The following is a 17,313-nucleotide window of genomic DNA, read 5'->3' as shown; positions in this document are numbered from 1 at the left end:
ACTCAACGTGAATCTGCGGGCAATTCAATACTACTCACAAAACAAAAATATACTGAAAAGCTACCAACCGTTACACGCCACTTTATGTCACTTCTATAGAAATTTGCAAGACTACCTACATTGTTATTTCGAGACCTCGCGCAGTCTTTGAATCGTTTCAAAGGAGTGCATTGTAAGAAGTAATACTTACCTTCCATAAAAGGTGATCTCATTTTATTGTATGCCCGTTTGCTTCTCGGTTTTTATTTTTGCAATTTTTGGTTGAAGTGGCAAGTTGATTGTATACTACACTCCAATGTTAATGTCTGTTAACTTTTCTTTTATGACAATAACAAGACAGAAAACCACTTTCTAAGGCAATAAACTACATTATGGCAAGGACTTCTTGTGTTGTGGAATTTAAGACTGTCTAATTATGTTTTAGATGCCTCTCTGATACTTAATATTTCTTGTTCTATACAGGGTGGAAACGATAAGTGATCTCACTCGATTATTTCTAAACTATACAAGATATCGAAAAACTGGTTATGGATCCTGAAAGTGCTTCATGAGCTCTTTCAAACGGTATCAGTAATAGGTTACAGATTTAACTGGATCTATCTGAAAATTCAATGTTTTCAGGCTCCATACTAAATGTATGCCAGCCACACAATATTGGAAATGTTAATTTTTTANTTACACTATTAAAGTTAGTGTATAATTAAATTACGGAGCGTATTCCAGACGATTCCATCGAAAAGCAGCCAATTCAGAAATTTTCCGTTTTCTAAATTGACTTGACCGAGATAGACGGTCGATGCACAATCGATTTAAATTGATTGAAAACAATATCTAACTATATTTTTTCCGCTCAGCCAATTAAAAAAATAAATTGTCAATGTGTTAAGATGCATCTACCATGTGAGTGTATTCTATTCAGAAGATTTGATTCATGCCTAGGCTATTTAATTTTCATCCGATTTCAAAACTTATTTTTGAGATGGAAAGCCCAGTTATCGAGCAAGACTTATGCTATTTACTATCACGCTACGACCAATAGGAGCAGAGCATCAATGATAAATGTTAAAAAATATTCCAACGAGTCAAGCATTAAGTCGCGGGCACAGTTAGTATCCGCAGACCATCGACTTTTAGTTGGCCGATAGTTAGGCCCAATCCTAATTTGTATAAAGAATCGGCAGATACCAAATCGGTGTACCTAATTTGGGCACTTTCATACATCTCGGTGGTCTGCGCCTAGGCTATAACTTTAGTTTTATTGTGATGTCAAATAAGCCACCTAAAAATTAAACCAAACCATGAAATGCAATAATCGTGAAGTATAAAAGCGCCTAGCTTTCTCAAAAAGGAAGTCGTAAAGTTATCATTTATTTTCTTCCGTAATTCATTCCGAATATAATTGTTGCGAGACGCCCTTTCGGAGAATCTGATACCTTCAATTAAAGAAACATATTTTTTAAATACCTTAAGTGGTGGGTGAAGTGGTTATGAGAACAAAAATATTTAACCTTCAAGCGGGCGCGCGGCGTTGAATCGACTGCGCCTAACACATTTTCGTTCATAACTTTTTTTTTACTTGTTACACATATTTCTCATTTTTAGTAGCCTGTCGCTTACTCATTGCGAGTGAAATAAAGAGCTTACCTCAGCTCTCCGCGCTTTTCCCACCCCATGGCTTGCTATTGTTTTAGTCGCGGCGCCGGCGTCGAAAGCACGCCACGCGCCTGTCTTCGAAAAGGTTACATGCGACTCTCTATGCCNAAATGTATGGAAGCTGGAAACATTGAATTTTCGGATAGATCCAGTTTATTTTGTAACCTATTATTGTTACCGTTGGATAGAGCTCCTGAAGCACTTTTAGGATCAGTAACCAAGTTTTAGATATCTTGTATAGTTTTCAATATTATGTGATTTTATTAAATGTATGGAAGCCGGAAACATTGAATTTTCGGATAGTTCCAGTTTATTTGGTAACCTATTATTGGTACCGTTGGATAGAGCTCGTAAAGAACTTTTAGGATCAGTAACCAGTTTTTGGATATCTTGTATAGTTTAGAAATAATCGAGTGAGATCACTTATCGTTTCCACCCTGTATACGTTTACTGCATTCTAAAAAGTTACTCATTAGTTGAAATAGGTATTCTGATGACAAAAAAAAAAACATTGTTCTTTCGGCAAAAAGTTAATTACGTAATAAACGTTAACTTTAATCATGGCAGCTAACCCTCCTATGAGATGAATATGATTAGCGCTAAACCGCCGTTTCAAAGCCTATATTACCAAACATAGGTACCTACATGATTTTTGCGTTTCATATTCGAAAATATCTGCAACAAATGAACAACAAACAAGCGGAACGGTATTCAGAAGCCTGTCTTTCAGTAATCGCTCGTAGCAACTCATCGACTACTTAACTAGACAATGTCATAGTTTCCTTGTCATGTGACATCAATCATGATCATTGTGATCCATGGATCATTAACATACTATACCACACTATACTGTAGCGAATCGCGTGATCTAACGTGGCGGGGTATTGTTTCGATGGCTATGAAATATGGGTTCCGTTGTGGTTTAATTTTAATAATTAGGGTAATTTATTATGTAGGTACATAACAAAGCGGAAGGCTGATGCTGAAGGATGTTTTTAATTGTCTATGTATTTCACTTGACGGCAAATCAAGCAAAAGACCTACAAACTAGAGCTATTGTACGTACAATTATGGTTCAGATTGAGGGTATTTTGAGCTCACTGCGCCGGTAAAACTCGTCAGCAACCAAATTTAAATGTCAAAGATATGAACAAAGTCATGAACGTTTATGACGATTATAATAAATCATTCTAGAAATCTATTTATGTAGTTATTTTATCCATTACCTAACTAACCTAGTCACTAAAGCACAAGCGTGGATTAAAAATCAACTACATTCATATTTTACACATAATTAGGTACCTCTTTACATTTAAATAAGAGTGTGCAATCTGCCCTTTAAAATATAAAAGATTAATTAACTACAAAAAAAACTGGATATTTACGTAATTTATAAGAACTGTACGCATAGTATGGCGGGTTCACTATTAATAAGCGCGTGTCCATTACACATCATCATGTGATCTCAACCGGTATTTTATCGGAAGGTCATTGATTACTCATTCGGCAATGAAAGGTCAGCTGACAGTCAATGAGTGCAGCTGGACAATGCAGTTGTAAAATCGTAAACCTTTGCAAACTAGAGAGGTTAACAATTTTTAAGCAAGATGAGTATCGATGTCACATTATGATGTAACATGACATTATTTTCATCTATCAAATTTTTCATTTCATTTTTTTTCCACAACGAGAAAGCTCTTGGCCTGCATTTCACCTGATGGAAAGTGATGATCAGGCCGAATGTAGAAGCGAGCGTTACCAATGCTCGACCACAGAGGAACTGGCTATCTTACTTCTAACAGCCGGAACACATCAATGCTGTTAACATTATTGTAATGGAGTGAGACTTAGGTAAGATGGTGATAGCTAGCCAGGCGAACTCCGAAGTCTTACTACTAACCAAACTATACAGAAAAACCTGCCGCTGGGAATCAAATCCGAATGATATAAATGGAACGGCGTCAACTAAGGATGACAATGTTTATGAAAAAGATGACGTAACAAAACATCTGGCTAGTTATAGATGACCCATGCTGAACTGTCCCACAAAACTCAGTGACAGGGGGCGCTACCATCGTTCAACTATATGGTTTCCAAGATGGCAAAAATCGGAACCAGCGATCCGGTATTGACGGTGGCGCCCCACTGTCAATGTCATGCATAGGACAGTTCAGTATTTTGGAACTATACATGTCTAGCGTCACGTATCCCGGGATATTTGTCCTTGCCCCTAACAATTGACTACTTTGAACAATCATCACCAATTACTTTTCTCGGAACAGTGAATACAGTGATGCATTTTTTTAGACTGTGTATTTCCCAAGTCACGCTAGGTATGCGTTTAATTTACCAAGAATTGGTTTATCAATTTGTAGGTACGTTGCGGAAATGTCATCAAAAACTTCACCGGGCGTATAATTGTATACTAATTAGAACAATAAAACGAGTCTACTGGCATCAATGGATATCATTGGCTCGTGGCTGAGTACTTAGTGTAAGCGGAACACGGTTATTATCTGTCAAATTGAATCACGTGCACGATGTACAGTTGACAGTGCATCAAACTACGCAAAATTACATCACTTTAGCTGCCATAGTGTTTAGCTTAACATGACGTCTGTACCATGATGTATTTATAGGTATAATATGAAGGGACCTTTAGGTTCCCCAATGTACGTCACTAAAACAGAACCTAAACCGCTATTTCCCGTCACTCAATCTTTCTCGATTACTGAAGCAATTTATTATCATTATAGCCACGGAGGCGTTGGTTTTTAAGAGTTTTGGGTCCGATTTTCAGCCTATTTTCTTATGTTTAAATTCTTATTTATTAGTTGGTTTAGGACATGGCCCACTGGCCCATTTACTGTCCCAAAACAGTGGCAGGGTAAATACTGGGACGTGTAAAAGTGCTTTTTAAAAGCCTACTTGCAAAACAGGGGTTTTATGAGTTAACATTTTAGGATTTTCCGGAAAAATATGGCTCCGTGCTCCGAGAGGACAAATTAAGCTGATTAGACCATATTCAGACACTAATATCGGTTTTTATAAGTGACACAATGGGTCAGTCAGTATGACTCACCCAATACAGGATACCAAACAAACATAATTCGTTCGTTTCAGCCGAAAGACGTCCACTGCTGGACAAAGGTCTCCCCCAAGGATTTCCACAAAGACCAGTCCTGCGCCGCTCGCATCCAGGCACCTCCCGCGACCTTCACCAGATCGTCAGTCCACCTAGTGGGAGGCCTACCCACGCTACGTCTTCCGGCTCGTAACATAACAAACGTAATTATCGATGGTATATCAACTCGAGCAACACTAGCAGTCATGTGACGACTGCAACCGCACGCGGCTAGTGAAAGCAACCCGATGCATTCTGATCTGATGCGCCGCTGCCCATCACGTGATACGGAGCTGTGATTATATCACGTGACTGCTCCATTGAGCCGAGTTCAACAAATCAACAGAGATGGGCAGATAACAAATGAAATACGATATTAGTATGAATTTTCCCACGACTGTAAAAAACATAATTGAATCAAATCAGCAATGAGTTAGGTATTATTGTTGAGTAGCTTATCTAATAGGTAGAGGGACATAGTTGTAAATATCGCAAGATGCATAATAATTTAAATTGAATAAATTATTATACCTAATTTAATTGATCAGACAAAGAGTTTTCATACTGAAAAAACTTCATTTATTTATTTATAAAGAAAGGTACACCAAAGACATTCGAAATAACATTAACAAGGTTTTAGTTAAATTAAGGAAAATAACTAGAATTTGACTTTCTTAGTACAAATTAATCAATAAAGAATTTGAAAACTCATAAAAACACATAAAACTCATTTATTTCTGTAAATAGGCTTAAAAAAAGCACTTTTACTTGAATTTGAAAACTATTAATTTTTAATCAATTTTTAAATTCTCTGTTCCATTCCAAGACAAATAATAATAGGCAAATAAAATTATAGAATTATGTTAAATACTAGTATGGACATAGGAGATCCCGTGACTTGTTACATACACAACACTATGATAGTAGTAGAGTGCATTAAATTAACCTAGTACGAAAGTGCTAGTGAGGTAACTAGAAGGAAGGTGGGTTACGTAACGAAAAGGAGGATAACGTTCTACGAAAGTACCTTACCATTGCTTGGTGTTTCTTTGCGAGATCGAATCAGAAATGAGGAGATCCGTAAACGAACCAAAGTCGCTGACATAGCCCGACGTATTAGCAAGCTGAAGTGGCAATGGGCAGGGCACATAGTACGCAGAACTGACGGCCGATGGGGCAGAAAGGTTCTGGAATGGAGGCCGCGTACCGGAAAACGCAGCGTGGGACGTCCACCTACAAGGTGGACCGACGACATCGTAAAGGTAGCAGGGAAGCGCTGGACGCAGGCCGCTACCAATCGATCAACATGGAAAGCATTGGGGGAGGCCTATGTTCAGCAGTGGACGTTCTGTGGCTGAAATGATGATGATGATGATGACCTTACCATTTGTTTCGATACGTTTCTATAACGAAAGTATACCTAATTAATTGTTCTAAAACTGGTATTGTAGATAAATATTTTGAGTTATTGAATATAATTTATCTAGTCTAGTCCTACAATTTCTAAAGTTGATAATTTATTATTATTAGTGAATTAAAGATAAAAAATAAGAATAGCTAAAGACAATCGATCTTTAGCCGTTTTTCCAAACGATTTTTGCGAATTCCATTGAATTTTGTGCGTCCGAGGCCCACGGCACTAATGCCTAATCAAATTTTCTTGACCTAAGGTTAACTGGTGGAGAATGCCACTCGACATTCAGTTCACCTTTTGTACCTCAAGTTTAAAGTGCAATAAAGATTTTAAATTAAAAAAGGTATTTTTCTTTAACTTGATACTCTAATAAAATTGAGCTACGTTTGCTAGAGTGATCCAGGAAGGTTTTCAACTTGCAAATGCTTCAAGTGCAGAAGGGTTAATAAACACTGCTCTACAAGTGTTTCAAATACACATTTTACTTATTTAATTTCTCCTCTTATCACAATGGAATTGATATGTATAAAAATATAAGTTTACATCCATTTAGTATGTTATTGTATCAAATTAATAATTAATACATGATCGTCGTAGTCAAACGTCAAGTTTATTGCGTAGATAGGTATATCAGCATTTTCCTGTTTTTAATAACTATTTACATGCAATTTGTCCTATTGCAAACTCACATTTTATAATTTATTTAATACTCTGTGAATGAGGATGAGGATATTTATTTAATAGTTGATTTTAATATCGACTGGGAATTAAAATCATTAATTCGCTTTATGTACTGTGTAAAGAAAAATGAAAATATTTGGCGTTTTGTTGACTTGTGGTAATAGTTTTTTTTTCAATGCATTTTAACATCAATGACAGAAAAGTAATCTAACTCGATCTTATATTGATAGAACGTGTAAGAATCACTTAAAATTCTGAGCAGGCTATGTAAAAACGTGATTCGAGTTCGCAACTACTCTTTACAAAACATTTTGAAAAATATGCGGTAGTAATACCAACCTAGTGTACTTTATTTAATTTTGATTTAATATTTTGGAAACTGTTAACAATCTTCGATTGGAGTTGTATTTAGTCTTATCATCCTCATTCCTCTGGCTGGCATTAGAGATAATATAATCTAAGAAAAACATTACTGCGGTTTAGAGTATTGATAAATAATGAATTTTAAATTGCCATGCCATGATCAAGGAAATGCTTTTAATTTCGTTTATGTATCAACGTAAAACAAATTCTTCAAAATACCAGAACAATAAAATGTCTGAATTTACATCTTAATGTCTGTAGGTATGTAATCTATGTAAATTCAAAAAGCCATGTCTTTTTTCATGGTACATTAAACCCCGAAATAAGTATTAAACATTTTCTTATCAGCCGTATTTTACTAGTCCAATTTGCTTCACTATCAGTGAAATTTTATTCAACTACCGTATAAAAATTCAAAGTCACGACAATTGGGCGCCGAAGCGTGAACTTGCCAAAAGCATTTAACATTATTAATGCCTCACACGATAAATAAATGTAGCGATTTTTATAAAAAAATGTTTTTACTCATTTATTACGAAGATAATAGGATTTTCAATGTTAAAGTATTAATAATCGACGTTGTCCAGTAGTTTCAAATAAATGGGTCGTTCTAAAAACCCTTCTGTAGTTTTTCCCATTTTGATCAAACTGCAACCGCCTTAAATTAATCTGATTTCGAAAAATATTGTGGTTCGTTATTTCGTAGGACAGGGTCTTCAAACCATACCTCATCTATACTTATAATAAATCTGTAGAGAGGTCAATTCTGTACATGAAATATATTTTCAAAATAACTATCAGGGGGTGATTAGTGATCGATACTGATGCCAAAAATGCAATCAGTAAATTTTTTGTCTGTCTGTCTGTCTGTATGTTCCTTATAGAAACAAAAACTACTCGACGGATTTTAACGAAACTTGGTACAATTATTCTTCATACTCCTGGGCAGGTTATAGGATACTTAGCAATTCCCACGGGAACGGGCATTAGCGGGAAAATCCTTTTGTATGAAAAATNGACAGTTGTTATTTATTACCAACGCACTGTAATGAATATGATGAATGATTCTTCTCATATCGTAGTAGTATTAAATGGGGTACCTTTATCATCATCACAATTGCATACGAGTTAAAGACTTAGCACGTATTTTTTTATAAGCATGATTCCTCCCGTTTCTACTTCTAAGAAAGACAGAACGTTACTAACTCATGGTAACTCATGTAAGTTAACATTGTTTTGTAAAGATATAACTGAAGTAAATTATAATATTTATTAAGGAAACAAAATGGTTTTTATTTTGTAATTAATTTATGAAAAGTTGTCAAAACATCGATAGCCACAGCATCACTAGCGTCAACAAATGAGCGTCGGCGACGTCGTGTGTCAGCGGCGTGTTTTGGCTGCTGATCGCGATGGCAAGTAGATTGGAACGCATTTTGATGGACCGCTATTAACATACAGTCAGAATGTTTTCCTTCTAGACCACAATCACAATCTTCACCTAGTTCCGAGTATTTTAATGTATATTTTAATGGAGAATGATGTGAACTAAGTTAATGTATAATTGTTGCATTTACAAAATACTGCGAACAGTTTAAATTCAATGCCTGCTTCTGTCTTTCCCAAGCATTATGATCCGGGCCTCTTCAAGACGTGAGTAAATAGGCACTTGGGGAAAGTATGTCTTTCCCGAGCCTTATAACACGGTCTTTTTCAAGGCGAGAGTGAAAATAAAAGGCACATAATAAGTACTCTACTATCCTAGACTGCATCTCACTTAACATCAGATGCGATTGCAGTCATTAAGAGAGACACCCAAAACACGGAAGCTGCGTTAGGGAATAGTTCAGCAGCTCCAAATATGAACTTGTAACAAATAATTAAAACTACAACAACACGATATTTTACCATTAAATTGTCAATTTAAGGTTAACGATCTTCCCGTTTTGGTAAAAAATAAATATCACAAATATTTTAATTATAACCTTGATGCAATTAAAATATAAGACATTTTCAACGTGTGAAAAAGACTCTTAATTTAATATCGGATTGAGTTGAATCTTTCCGGTGGACTTATCATGTAAAGTAGGTAGTCACAATTTACTTATTGAGTGTTTAGTTCCATGAAATAACTAGTTCTGAACGTCCGAATCATGTTTCATTCATTAAGCTTATAAAGTTACCAGTGGGTCTAGACAAAGTGCACATTACTATAATCGCAAACCATTCAAAAAGTGGTCGAAAGGCCTTTTTTTGTATGGAGTTATGACGGATTCTATTAATTGATTCGATCAAAAAGTGCAAACTTGTCTAGGGGGGCAGCACATCAAATTCGATGTTCTTTTTCAGTTGGTTAAGTTCAAAAGTACATATTTGGGAAAATTCATTTCATGATACATTTAATAATTTGTATATTGATCTAACACTAAAATTTATGAAGATGTCACTTACTCCAAATGTTAATATTATTATTTTCAGTTTTATGTACAAAAAGAAAATAATGAGCAAGATGTTTATGAATTCAAAATCTTGGAATTTCAATCTTTTGCAAAACCAAATAAGGAAAATACCAGTATCTACACACATNCCGCTTAAGTTAGACGCTTGAAATTTGGCATGTAGGTACCTTATTAAACTTAGAGCTTAGTTACAACAAGGAATTCCCGAAATTCTCACGGAAACGGGAACAAGAGGGAAAATCCTTTTGTATGAAAAATCTAAACCGCTTAAGTTAGACGCTTGAAATTTAGCAAGCAGGTACCTTAGTAAACTTAAAGCTTAGTTATAACAGGATATTGCAAAATTCTTACGGGAACGGGAGTTAGCGGGAAAAAACATTTGTATGAAAAAATCTAAGCCACTTAAGATAGACGCTTGAAATTTGGCATGCAGGTACCTTAGTAAACTTAAAGCTTAGTTACAACAGGATATTGCGAAATTCCAACGGGAACGGGAGTTAGCGGGAAAAAACATTAGTATGAAAAAATCTAAACCGCGTAAGATAGATGAAGGGGGTAAAACGGGTTCCACGCGTACGAAGTCGCGGGCGGCCGCTAGTATTGAATAGAACCATTATAGAACCTCCGCCATCTCATTGGATAGAATTATGCATTTAATTACTTTTGAACTTTTGCATAAAATTATTTACAAATTTTGATACGGTCGTCAATTTGATACTTTGATTAGGATGGCTGACTGACTGGAACCACGATTACATTTTATTTACAAAAAAAGATTTTTTTTACAACAGCAGTTCCATTTTTTAAATCACTTGCAGAAAAGTAAGGCTATGTCAGACACGATAAATAAAAATTTGACCGCCATACCAACATAATTAAAATAATAATTTTAAACTGTGGGACTTAAAATAGTACACGGAAAAGTTCAAAGATCACAATAATCTAAATAGGGTAACAGGAAATTTTATGCACTTCCCTTTTCACACTAAATTATCACTACTGTATTTGGCCTAAACACATTTATTTTTAACAAAATCACACACCACAATTTCCAAAAAAGAATAATAATTGTAAACAAAGCAACTGATATAGCAAAAGTTTTAAAGAGTACTCAAATTATAATTAAGCACTCACCTTCAAATAACAGCAACCAAAATCACCTTTAATTTAACCACGAAAAACACTTCAGTTTGAGTACACCACAATAAAAATAACTTTTTTTTGCAATGGCGGTCTTTTTATTTTTTAATTCACGAGCGGCAAAGGCATTGCCAACGTGCGGTCTCCCCGTATGCGGTTTGCAAACTGACCGGGTAAATAGTGTTGGTTAAGTCGTGTGAAAATCGATACATACTGTTGGATTTTTATCGATTACATGATTAAGTTACTGAGATAATTATTGATTCGTAATCTTTATGTATGATTAATGTAAGTTTGATAAAATGACTTGTATTAATGTGTGACGTATTATTACCAACGCACAGTAATGACGAAAAAAAAGGTTAGATCATCAGGTATCCTTCCGTTTGGCCAAATTACTTTTCGCCAAATTTCACTTCGCAAACAACTTATCGCCAACGTTTCATTTCCCAAATAAACTTTTAGCAACTGTACTTTTAGCAACTAATTCATTTGGTCAAATTATCATTTGGCCAAATTTTACTTGGCAAATGTTTATACAGCAAATGTTTTATTTTGCCAAAAATTATATCCCAAATAATTTGTTTGGTCAAATTGACACTTCACCTACTTACCCACCGTTACCCACAAATCAAAGCATAAGCCACGATCGTGGTTTTCACAAGAAGTTTATGTAAAACTAAGAGATTGCAGAAAATAGTATGGTTGCAGAAAGTAGGTATTGCAGAAAATAGTAGGTTAGGTTAGGTTAGAACAGTGACCCTTAACGCGCGAAGGCGAGCGAACGGAGCGAGCGAAGCGAGCGAAGTGAGCGTGCCGCGGCAGCGGCCGCCGAGCGCTAGAATCACCTCTATTGTTAATGAATCATTTGGAAATTTCGATAAAAAGAATGAAATATGAAAATTAATTAAAAAAAAATATTTTAACTACCCACTAAATAAAATAATAACCACAAGCTCATTTGTATTATATTCTATGCACCAATCAAATTATTTTGTAAATAGTTTATCATGAAATATTTTTGCGAAATGAAACATTTGGCAAAACATACTTTGCCAAACAATAATTTGCTAAACAACAATATGCCAAAAACGACATTTGCGAATTAAAAGTTTGCAATAAGTTGTTTTGCCAAATGAGAATTTGCCAAATGAAAATTTGCGAAACGTTGTTTGCGATGTGATAATTTGGGAAACGTTTTTTGGCCAAACATTAGTAATCCAGATCATCATCATCATGGTTAACACGAGTTACCTACTTAGTCTGAGCACAATATTTTTAAATGTTAAATTAAAAAGCATGATTCCTCTCGTTTCAACTTAAATCACTATTATTATTTTTATAAAGACAGAAAGTTACTAACATGGTATAAAAAATCCAGGAATAATTTTACTGTGGAAAAAGATAAGTCAACATTGTAAGGCAAATTAGAAGATTTAAGAAGAATACATTTTTTTTTAAATTTTTTGAAAAGTCAAAACATCGATAGCCACAGCATCACTAGCGTCAACAAATGGGCGTCGCGACGACGTCGTGTGTCAGCGGCGTGTTTTGGCTGCCGATCGCGATGGCAAGTAGATTGGAACGCATTTTGATGGACCGCTATTAACATACAGTCAGAATGTTTTCCTTCTAGACCACAATCACAATCTTCACCTAGTTCCGTGTATTTTTTTATGTATTAATCTTTAATGGAGAATGATGTGAACTAAGTTAATGGTATTGTAATTACATTTTTCCGTAAGGAATGCTCACTTGATACCAGGTGATTTTGCTCTTTGCAGTCAAATACCTGCTTCGTGCTGCATAAAAATATTTATAGATTTTAAAATTCTTTCACCTGTCGATTAATGAAAGAGAAATGACTTTTAAAAGCTTATCTCTTTCAGATTCGGATATTTGAAGTAAACACAAAGAAGATCTATAAAGTTTCTTTACCCGTATCTTCCCTCCCCGTTCGTTGCGAATCCTCCTACCAATAAGCTTTTACGTTTTTTTTCACAGATAAAAAGGTGGAAAAAATGTGATAAGAGGAAACTGGATTAAATTGGAAATTTTTCAATAACATTGTTTTGCGTACTCTTGTTTTCTTTCCTTCTTCTATGAGCAAAAAGCAACCGACAAGTACACCCTAAAACACGGAAGCTGCGTTAGGGAATAGTTCGGCCGCTCCAAATATGAACTTATCAAATAATTAAAACTTCAACAACACGATATTTTACCATTAAATTGTCAATTTAAGGTTAACGATCTTCCCGTTTTGGTAAAAAATAAATAAAAGAAATACTTTAATTATAACCTTGATGCAATTAAAATATAAGACATTTTCAACGTGTGTAAAAGACTCGTAAATTAATATCGGATTGAGTTGAATCTTTCCGGTGGACTTATCATGTAAAGTAGGTAGTCACAATTTATTTATTGAGTGTAAGTTCCATGAAATAACTAGTTCTGAATTTCCGAATCATGTTTCATTCATTAAGCCTATAAAGTTACCAATGGGTCTAGACAAAGTACAAAGTGCACATTATAAACGCAAACCATTCGAAAAGTGGTCGAAAGGCCTTTTTTGTATGGAGTTTTGACGGATTCGAATATTGATTTGATCAAAAAGTGCAAACTTGTCTAGGGCAGCACATCGAATTTTTCGATGTTCTTTCTCAGTTGGTTAAGTTCAAAAGTACATATTTGGGAAAATTCATTTCATGATACATTTAATAATTTGTATATTGATCTGACACTAAAATTTATGAAGATATCACTTACTCCAAATGTTAATATTATTTCAGTTTTATGTACAAAAGGAAAATAATGAGCAAGATGTTTATGAATTCAAAATCTTGGAATTTCAATCTTTTGCAAAACCAAATAAGGAAAATACCAGTAGCTACACACACNTGGGTTTTAGTTTTTTTAATTTTTATTATTTTATAGGTACTTAAGTGCTTATTCGGTTGTTTACCGCTAAGTCGTTAGCCTCATTATGTAACTGGATTTCTGGAGTAATTAATACAACGGCTTGACTGTTATGAACACGTGTGTGTTTTGTTTTCAGTTATTTATTTATGAATAGAACGGTAGTATCCATTACACTATTCAAACAAGTAATAAGATTCAAAATAACATTTAAATACTAGTACACAATTTGGCTGAAGAAAACTACATACCTAAATCAGATGAAATTATTTTCACAGTAACCCAGACATTCTACTAGTAACGTACTCCACCCCTCTAAAAATACTCGTATGTACCTACATACTTAAGTAGAAATATCGTTCTCCACTCAACTTTTAGTTTATTTATAAATGATTCCGTGCAGGTTTATAGTGGTAAGGTATTTTATCAAGATAATACTAACCGATTGCATTGTGTGTATGTACTGCTTCAAACGACTGACAAAGAAAACCTTGCGTACTCACTATTTCGTTAACTCACGAAAGATTTATTTTCTTTTTCGTCAATTTGCCAAAGAATGCAATATAAAAACTTTAAACCATGTTTTTTTGTACAAACTTAAAATGTCTCACTAATTATGCTTTTAAACAAGTAATCACAGATTTTAGCAATAAATAGTTGAAAAAAGTTGCCTTCGCAGTCGATGCCATTTTTTTTTCAACCACAAAAAGCTTCTAATTCAAAGCATCACACGAACATCGCGCTATTTTTTCCTAATTACTTCAAAGGTCACAAAAACGATCAGCAAAAAGAACGAGGCTTGTTCGCATCACTGCACAAAGGTACAGTCAACAACTCAGGCTATATTTTTGGGGCAAAATAGCAGCTATTACAGCTGAATAAGACACAAATGAGAGAGAAGCTAGATGTGTTGTGGTTTGTATGGACCTAATCGTAGTAAAAACTACGACTGATGAAACTTGTAATTATGGAACTTTGGAAACGAACAAAGCGAGACACTGTGACCGCAATTGATAATAAATATTGATTTCGTTGTTTAGTTTAAAATTACTGCAAAAAAGCTATATTAATTAGTGATGCTTACGTAGATTTACATGAAAAGTAGGCATAACCTGAAGTGCAAAGAGTTTATATTTTTTTTTGTTATTTGCGGTAGTTTTAGTTTTAATTTTTAACTATAATTAATAATTATGTAGGTATATTCTAATGTAAATGACCCTTAAACATCACACAACCACAGTAGATAAATCAAACAGTACGGAAGCTTCATACAAACGCTCGAAATCAGACTCACGCACACAGACGCACGCTTTACACGAGCTCTAAGCGAACCTCGCAGTCCATCCGTCGCGGGTGTCGCTCGCATAATTGTATTGCATGCGCTGTCTGTCCGCTGTATTTTTAAAAACATGCCACGAGTGTATTGCGTTTAATGAAAGGTGAAAATATGTAGTTTGATATTACTTTTTTTAAAAAGTAATATCAAACTTATTTAAATTTTATTTATAAAATGCTTAATTAATTACGTAATTACGCTTCTTAACAATTTATCTGTTCTAGTTGATAAGTAATTTGATTTGGATTTGCTAGTTTATATGTAACTTCTTATATCTAACTAACAAAAAATAAAGACATCGTATTATGTTGAATTGTTGAACGTTTTTTTTATTACGTTACACATTTTTTTGAAAACTAAGTAAGTACTGTTAATGGTGAAAAATCTAAAACGTTAAAACACGGTATCGTTATAGCCATAGCTGAGCTGTGTCATAGTCACTCTAAAAACTTCAGATAAAGGGACGCGCGCGGACGACTCCGCGCGACAACCCTCACACTCAATTGAAGTGTAGGTATTTAACTCGCCGAAAGGGCCTAGTTTCCGTACTGCTTTAGCTTTGAGATGCTTTAGCGTACTGCTTTAGCTAGGATTTTAAGATGAATCACAGATCTTGCCAGATCTCAGAAGCTTAACCTCGTATTACTACGTTACTATTGTTGGCATGACTGTTCGTTCATTGGGGAACTCGCTTGGTGACTAATAAATTATGGTATTAGCGTAACATTATAATAAAAGCAAAAAGTTGCTTCGCTAGATCGCGTTTGGTGATGGAAAACACCGCGCGGGAATTTTTTATATTGATGTTATTAATTACTCTTTAAGTTTTTGTTAACCTGTTTCTTGCAACCTGTATAACAGAATACGAGCTATTAGTCGGCACAAATGCTAAAAACTTTTTGTTCAACAACTTTAATTACAATACTACGAGTAATAGTATAGAAAAAAACACAACAAAAGTTTTAAAATAAAATTGTACGTCCTTACTAAGAAAAGATAAAGTATCAGTAAAAATTTAACTTAACTGAAAAAAAAAACTTAGATTCTAGCTCGTTGATGTCTTTTGACCATAGTTGCTTCCCTTAAGATTTTCCTTTACTTCCTTATTTAAGATTTTACTTTACGCACTGCCTATTTAGAAAATCAGTTATTTATTAATGCCTAACTGAATATACTAATGCTTACCAGGTACTACGTACTCAATGCTGTAACAATTATGACAAGATTTTATTAGCCTCCTTGTTTTTCTCGACTCACGATAGAGGAATTTAAAAATACAGTTTCCTATTTGTATGGACAGCATATCAACGTTAACTGTGGTACCTTACGTACCTTGTAATAAGTGCGATTTTGCCACAAAAAAGGTTTTGTTACACTGTATTTGGTATTGTATAGTTCGCAAAAACAATCGAGTTCACTCCACTATTGTGAGGCCTAATTTGGCGTGACTGAACGAAGCTGACAATGGTTGACGCTCAAGGTCGGTAAGGCTTGTATTTTAAAATAATAATAGCATTTTCTATTTCAAATAGATCTTTACTACTTACATCATAAGATACTAATTGACGGACGTTAACGGAGAAATAATGTATGAGGATCAGTAGGTAAAATGAAAAACCCTTGCAAACTGTTTTTTATGGATCAGTTCTATCGATCTATTTTATTCATTACCAAGAGCTAAATCGTCATCATCATCATCACCAGGTCATTTAGAACTCATTGCAAGGGGAAGATACAATATAATTTTAAAAAGAATTAATCAAAATTAATATAATTTTAAGAACAAAAATACCCGTTTGTTTATAATTATTATAAAGAGCACTGGTTTTCTAAATAAAGAAAAATAAAATAAAATAAAAAGGCAAATGGAGGATATACTCGTACATAAATGACTTACTTGACTTAAGGTCCTATGTCCCCTAGATGGGGCGGAGGTAGGGTTTCTGATTTCTCGACTTATTTTTTTTCTCGAGTTTCGGGAATTCTCGAGGCCAGTCTCGAGTTTTCTCGGGTCTCGAGTCTTTTAATTAAAACTGTTGAAATCGGTTGAAATTTAATAAAAACACGGGTTTTTATTAATGTTATAATGTGTTTGGGTTATAATCAATAATACTGTAAAGTTTCAACAAAATCCGTTCAGTAGTTTTTGCGTGAAAGAGTAACAAACATCCAGACATCCACACAAACTTTCGCATTTATAATATTAGTAGATTTAGTAGGATAATTA

The 17,313-nt window shown here is 34.5% G+C and overlaps 1 protein-coding gene across 2 annotated transcripts in view; it reads right to left on the bottom strand.

Annotated features, from left to right (window-relative positions):
• LOC114355268 (uncharacterized) overlaps positions 1-17,313 on the bottom strand; it is a 51,915-nt gene that overhangs the window by 29,332 nt on the left and 5,270 nt on the right. Inside the window, exon 1 of one of the 2 annotated variants that reach the window (XM_028308033.1) lies at positions 10,829-10,985. The exons of the other annotated variant lie outside the window; for it this stretch is intronic. The gene's annotated coding sequence lies outside the window, so the exon portion shown is untranslated. Of the gene's footprint in view, positions 1-10,828; positions 10,986-17,313 lie in introns of those variants that run through there. 2 annotated transcript variants of the gene reach the window in all.

Source organism: Ostrinia furnacalis, unplaced genomic scaffold, assembly GCF_004193835.3.
Source record: "Ostrinia furnacalis isolate ACB-3 unplaced genomic scaffold, ASM419383v2 OfSCF0197, whole genome shotgun sequence".
Lineage (NCBI taxonomy): Eukaryota > Metazoa > Arthropoda > Insecta > Lepidoptera > Crambidae > Ostrinia > Ostrinia furnacalis.
Note: the sequence above shows the minus strand (reverse complement) of the source record. Positions and strands in the feature narration are given on the sequence as shown.